The 6,791-nt window shown below is 52.9% G+C and overlaps 1 long non-coding RNA gene across 1 annotated transcript in view; it reads left to right on the top strand.

Moving 5' to 3' along the window:
- LOC141374507 (uncharacterized) overlaps window positions 1–3,717 on the top strand; it is a 7,754-nt gene extending 4,037 nt beyond the window's left edge. Inside the window, exons 2-3 of the long non-coding RNA XR_012381446.1 lie at window positions 2,611–2,810; window positions 3,437–3,717. This is a non-coding gene — a long non-coding RNA (uncharacterized lncRNA). The remainder of the gene's footprint in view (window positions 1–2,610; window positions 2,811–3,436) is intronic.
- The last annotated feature ends 3,074 nt before the right edge of the window (window positions 3,718–6,791 follow it).

The following is a 6,791-nucleotide window of genomic DNA, read 5'->3' as shown; positions in this document are numbered from 1 at the left end:
TGTGTGTGCATGTCTGCGTGTGTCTGTGCTTGTGCGTGCATATGTGTGTGCATCTGTGTGTGCATGTCTGCATGTGTGTGCATCTGTGCATGTGTGTGCATGTGCATGTCTGTGCATGTGTGTGTTTGTGTCTGCATGTGTCTCTCATGTATATGTGGTTCTACACAGTTTTATCACATATGCAGACCCTTGTAACCAGCACAGTGCAGACACAGAACAGTCCCAGCACCACGAGTACCCTCACCTGTGACACCTGTTCATCACTGTGGGTTTGTTCACTCCAACGCCCAGGAGGACCTGCTCCCCAGCCTATGTCCATGGTATGGCCGGCCTCATGTGTCATGTCCACGGAGCAGGTGCTGAATGAATGTGTGCTGAATGAATGATTCTCTACCCACGGGAATGCCTCAACAGCCTTGGATGTGAACTGATCTACCCATAACGCTGGCATGGACAACCAGGCTTCCTCCCGAGACTACTCAGTGTGAGATGAGGTGAGGGGGATGAAGGCTGACAAGGGTCTCCTCCCACCCCAGACTGGCCCCCAGAGGCCCACCTGTTCCATGCCACCCCTCACCACCAGCCACACTCACCCACCCACCACTCGCCCCTCCAGTGATATAAGACAAGAGGGACCTCCAGCAGCTCGGGGACACTTGCCCAGACACCTCTCAGGAAGGGATGGTTACAATGACTGCCAAGTGACCCATCCCCATGAGGGCTTCTCAGCTCTTGAAGAAAGGCAGGGACAAGGAGAGCAGCAAGACTGCGGACAGCCCGTGCTGTTTTCCCGGAATCCCCCACTGTCAGCATGGCGGTTGGAGGACGCCCCACATCCCCACACTCTGCAGTCAGGCAACTCTTGGGCAGTTTCTCCCTCTCCTTCCTTCAGAGGTACCCTGGGAGTTCACATCAAAGTAACACCACCTGGGCAGCAGTGTTGGAGAAGTCCATGACGGGCCCTGAGCCCTTACTGGGCTCCCCAAGAACATAGCCCACTCACTGTAAGCCTGGGCAGGACCCCAGGGATCCTGGCCTCCAGGCCCCTCAGTTCTTTTTGCCTCCTTCTTGAGCCTGCCAAGGGACCCTATTCACGCCCCTCTGCACCCTGGGCTCCCCGTGGCACCCGTGAGAACGGAGTTCATGACTCCTTTCTGTGGCTGGTCAGGGGTTTCCAGATCCCAATGGCCGCCCGTGTCCATGGTAACAGCAGCTCTCAGCCTTCCTCACCTCAGCAGCCCTTGCCAATCCCAAACTCCAAAGGAAACAGAGACCACTGGCCTCTCTGGGGCCCCAAACGTCCCCTGAGATCACAGCCTTGGGAAGCTGTCAGTGTGATACCAAGTCCAAAATGCACTCATCAAATGTTGCCAGAAAGGAATCTGGTCTCCAGGGAGAGAGCAGGGGAGGGATATGCACGCATTTTAAAAATACGGTTAAAGCAATGTAGCAGGGACTCTATCTGTGGGTGGGGAGTGGCCATTTGGGACCTTGCCATCCTTGATGAGTCTGAACAGGTCTGGGCCCTGATGCTGCTCCTGCATGACCCCTTCACTCCATCTGCAGGTGATGGAGCTGAGACAGAGCAGGATCCCGAGAGTCTGAAGCATCCGTGGGGGTCACTGTGTCAGTGACAGTGACTTTATCAGTGAGGGCTGCTGCATCTGTGAATCAGATAAGCGATGCCCCCAGACAAGGTCCAAGGGCTACCTCTGACCCACAGCTCCACACCTCCCTATGGACCCCAATCATGCACCTAGATTCCAGAAGCTTCTTGCGAGCTGACACCATGTTTGCACCCCCATCACCTAGTCCCATGCTTGGCACACAGAATACCTACATTTAACAATATTGTATTATGTGTTTTAAAATACATGAAGAGGGTGGATCTCATGTTACATTCTTTTCAAAACCACACCCACACAAACACAAGGACATCTTCAGAGGTGATGAATACATATGTTTAGTGCCTTGACGTATCACAGGTGCTTGCATATGTCAAACTCGTCACAACATACACCCCAAAAGTGTGCAGTTTTTTGTATATATCAAGGATACCTCAAAAACTAAAGAGGAGCGTGTTCTGAAAATGTAGTTGTCAAATGAATGAAAGAAGTGGTAAATCAACCCAAGTCGTGGGCTAATCTGCTGAAGGTTGAGACTGAAATAAATCCTCGGAGCCATTTGGTGGATATTTGGGCTCTTGCCTGTTGCCCCCTCCTCTGTTACCCTCACGGTCGCTGCAAGAGCTGGGAGCCTCCAGGCTGTGCAGGGGGGCGGGGGGGACACGCAGCCTCCCCAGGACACTTACTGCGCTCAGGGGGTGCTAACCACTAGAAAGCTGTTCTTTCTTTTAAGCCAAATCTACCGCATTAAGACTCAAAGCTGCTAAAGTTCAAGGAAGACATAATTGTGTCATTTGATTTGCTCACCAGAGAGCAGTTCAGATGGAAAGGTTACGGTGCTCTCAAGAATGTTCTGACAACATTTTTTCCCCTCATTTTAATGTTATCATTTTGCCGTTTCAGAGAAAGGATTTCTATTTATCAGCAATGAATAAATGCTTCTGAAATCTGGGATTACTGACTTTGACCTTCTCTTTATCGGCAGATACTAAAATGAATGGGCAGATGACAGAAATGTAATCTGAGGGTTGCAAGATTTACGAGGAGGCAGCGCACTCAGCAAAGTGGTGATGATTCCGGAGGACGAGGCAGAGACAGGAGACCCCACAACAGCGGTTTTCCGGGACCTGTGGCTTTGGAAGTGAAGGGGGCAAGGAGAAGAGACTGCTCACCAGGGAGCTTTGGGTAAGGAGGCAGGTGGATGAGTGACTCCACTGCAAAGCCACCATGGGGATTAGCCAAGAAGATGCTCCTAAAATAGGCAGCTCCGTGCTGGACACCGGCCGGCACTCAGTGAATCCCGGACACCTTCACTGTCAGATGAGCAGCGGAAAGCCCTGTGTGAGCCCTGCCCTGCCTGCCACCCACTCCTTCCTTTCAAAATCCTGCAGCTGCCTGCTTGCAAAACCAGGCCTCCCTCTTTTTGTCACTTCTGTGTCTATCAGTATCGTGAGTGGAATTGTGTCCCCAGATTTGTTCAAGTCCTAACCCTGGTACCTGTGTGTGTGCCTTTATTTAGACATAGAGTTTTTGCAGATTCTATGGAGATAAGATGAATTTGGGCCTGATCCAGTGATGGGTGTCCTTAGGAGAAGAGGGAAGTCTGCACACAGATGGAGGGAGGAGGCCCTGTAAGGATGAAGGGGGCCTCCACCAGCCTCAGATCATCGTGGTTCCCCCCACTCCAACACAAGCAGGAGGAGGAGGAAGGATCCTCCCCTGGGGCCTTCAGCTCGAGCATGATCGTCCATACCTTGAGTTCAAACTTCTGACCTCCAGAACTGTGAGACAATGCATTTTTGTTGTTTTAGGCCCACACCCTGTTCATGCTTACTGGTTAGGACAGCCGCAAGAAAGGACTAGAATCAGGCACTCAGTCCAAGCGCATCAGCATCTACCAGGAACCAGGCACCCTGCAACGCTCACACAGAGCGCGGCGCAGGGGAGGGTGCGCACCAGTCAGTCCCCCCGCCCTGGAGCTGTGCGCGCCACGTGCCGCGCGGTACCCGGAAAACAGGCGACCCCAGGGCGACGGCGGGAAACAAACCCGCACACATCCATATGATTTGGGATCGGTCCTATGAGAAGCGCAAGCCGAACTGAGAAGGTATCGCGGGGCCTGACCCACAGGGAGTTTCTTTCAGGAAGCTGAACTGACTCTCAAGTCCGGAACGAAGGGGGCAGGTGGAGATTGGACAGCTTAGGCAGCAGCGTAATTTACATTCTGAGAAAAATCCACTCGCTTGTTCCTCGTAGTCAAGTACTGAGAGTAAACATCACTCAACCAAGTCCTCTTAGCCTGCAAAGAAACACGGAAGGGAGCGGGGTTCCCCGCGAGGGCCCCGACCTCGGGAGGGAACGCTCCGGGTGGGAGTGGGATGCCCACGAGCCCCTTACGTTTGCCCCAAGGGTCCTGGGTTTGAACAACTGTAGGAAACACTGTCCACTGAGGGCTGGGTTTCCACCAGCACAGAAAAGGGCTTAAGATATAACAAGGCACGCCCCCGCCAGAGAACTCAAAACCCCCTCCCAAGACCCAGAGAACCGAACAAGGCCCGGTGGTGGGTACTGTCCGTCCGTTACAGAAAAGCCAGGGCGCCCTTGGGGTCCCCAGCCCAGCTCAGAGGCCAACACACAGTGATTGACAGCTGGCCCAGCCAATCAGAAAACAGTTTCCCCACCCCCACACACACACTTCCTGGGGCTCCAGGACAATTAAGACCCGTCCACTGGGCAGGTCACGTTCAGGGGGAAATCATTTTTAAATCTCAGGTTGAAGTTTGAGATTGAAGAACATCTGTTTTGATGGACATCCAAAGCTCTGCAAACGTGATCTAACACCAGGCAATGTTGATGGATGTGCCAAACACATCCACCCCCAAGGCTCCGGTGAGACGGAGGAGGCTCCCGAGGTGGAGGCCTGGAGAGCCCCACCACAGGCTGGTCACCCCCACGTGCAGCTCCTGCAGAGCACAAAGGCGCAGGCCTCTGTCTGAGCCAACTTCGCCTGTCACTGCTGTAACAAGACTAACGAAGCAAATAGCTCAAAGGTTTGCGAAACGCAGCACAATTTCTCGGGGCTCATTTAAATATGGCGAGTCCAAAGAGGGAATCAGCTGTTGGATTTCACCTCCCAGATCCTTATTAAAACACGGGGGCGGACTCATGACCACGCTCTTATTCGCTAGTTTCTCTGTTTCTGTTCCGACTTCCCTTATTCTCAACTAGGACCTCAGCCAATGTCTCATCGGTCGGGGAGGCTCTGCTCCAAAAGCCCAGACAAGGATCTCAGGTAACGGGAGAAGGTGTTCGACCCTCAGCCAGGCAGGGGATCAGGAGTGAGACAAACTGCTTAGGGGAACACATTCCTGATTCAAGTCCTCGTTGCACACCTGCTCTGCGTTAGACGTCCTTCAAGGACCTACAGATGGAGCAATAAACAAAGCAGAGAGAGTCCCTGTCCTTAGGTGAAGCATCAGTACCCCTGGGGAGGGAAGGAACAGAGCCCCACACTTCACATGGAAACCTTTTAAATTAAAGGAAAGAAATCTGGTTATTTGCAGAGGGCAAACCACACAGTAAAACGTGTATGACATCTTCTCGGCTGCTGAGACTTAAGAGGAGGAGCGGTCTCCAACCAGGAAGGCCTTTTGGAATATGGGGGGGGGTGGGGGGGTTTGTCACAAAGGAGCATGGATGGGCAGGCTGTCTTGTTATTAATTTTGAATGAGTGGTACATGCACAAGGGAGAGAATGCCAAAGGAGACAAAGGTTCAATATGATAAGGAAATTTCTCGTGTATTCTTCTAGAGAAGTCATGTGCCCGTACGTGTATCTGTGTGCACATATGTCCATCTTCAGTACAAAAGCAACACCTGTTAGCTCCCAGGGTCTGGGTTGTAGCTGTCTCGTGCTGTGTCCTGAAGATTGTCCCAGATGCATACGCCTCCTTCTCTAAGGGCTCCAGAGGGCTCCATTGCAGGGATGCACCATAAGGGATGCATCCGGCCCCTGCTGGTGGACCTCTGGATCTTCCTATTCCTTTCCCCAGTGCATATTCTCATGCATGCATCTTCGTGCACATGTGCAAATACGTCTGAAAGATCAGATCCTGTGCTTGGATTTGCTGAAACAAAGGATGTGTGCATCTTAAATTTTCAGAGAGGTCAGTCAATTGCCCTCCCTTCGAAAAAGGCTATTCTGGGGCGCCTGGGTGGCTGAGTCGTTAAGCGTCTGCCTTCGGTTCAGGTCATGATCCCAGGGTCCTGGGATCGAGCCCTGCATAGGGCTCCCTGCTCAGAGGGAGGTCTGCTTCTCCCTCTCCCACTCCCCCTGCTTGTGTTCTTCCCTCTCTCGCTGTGTCTCTCTCTGTCAAATAAATAAATAAAATCTTAAAAAAATAATAATAATAAATAAATAAAAGGTTATTCCGGTTTACATTCCCACCATAGAAACAATTATTTCCTTACCATCTTTGTCCATCCAGTAGATTAAAACAGGCTTGTTTCGGGGTGGGGGCAGGGGGTTGATACTAAGGATGAGGTCACTCACTTCTCGCACATGTAAGGGCCTCTGCTATTTTCTTTGCTGTGGAATATGTCCTTGTCCAGAGCCCCGGTCCGTCCTCCTTCCCTCGCCGCCACCACCAGCCCAGGTGTGTCGGCCTCGTCCCATCACCACCTGCCTTCCCGCTTCCAGAGATTGTGGGGCACATTTTGAAAGTAAATTGGAACCGACTCTGTTGTGATGGATTGTGCCCTCTTCAAGACAGCTGAGAGTGCCCTGGCATCTTTCAGAACCAGGGTTTGAGCCCAAAGGTCTGGAGATGTCACAGGAGCCAGCGAGGAGAGGGGCCGAGCAGCCACATGGCGTGCAGGGCCCACTGTAAGACTGCTCCCCCAGCATGCTGGCCCCCCAGCTCAGGGCTGGTTCCTGGGATGGGTGTCCGCGGGCCCACAGCTGTGCCCTGCTGGCCAAGCGCTGGGCCGTCTGCCGCTCGGGTATGTAGACTGCAGAACCACCAGTGGAATGTTAAGTTCCGTGGGCTGCCGGGCACCACTGCAGAGCCCGGACTGCAGGCCACTTCCGACGGGACTCAGGCCCAGAGGGCAGCGAGTCTTCTGCCTGGTCACAGACCGCACTGAACCTTGCTTGTGGGTGGACACG

The sequence above is a fragment of the Callorhinus ursinus genome, unplaced genomic scaffold (genome assembly GCF_003265705.2).
Source record: "Callorhinus ursinus isolate GAN/ISIS: 27379988/994484 unplaced genomic scaffold, GSC_fseal_2.0 scaffold18, whole genome shotgun sequence".
Classification (NCBI taxonomy): Eukaryota; Metazoa; Chordata; class Mammalia; order Carnivora; family Otariidae; genus Callorhinus; species Callorhinus ursinus.
The sequence above is the reverse complement of the archived record's forward strand: the minus strand, read 5'-3'. Positions and strand labels throughout refer to the sequence as shown.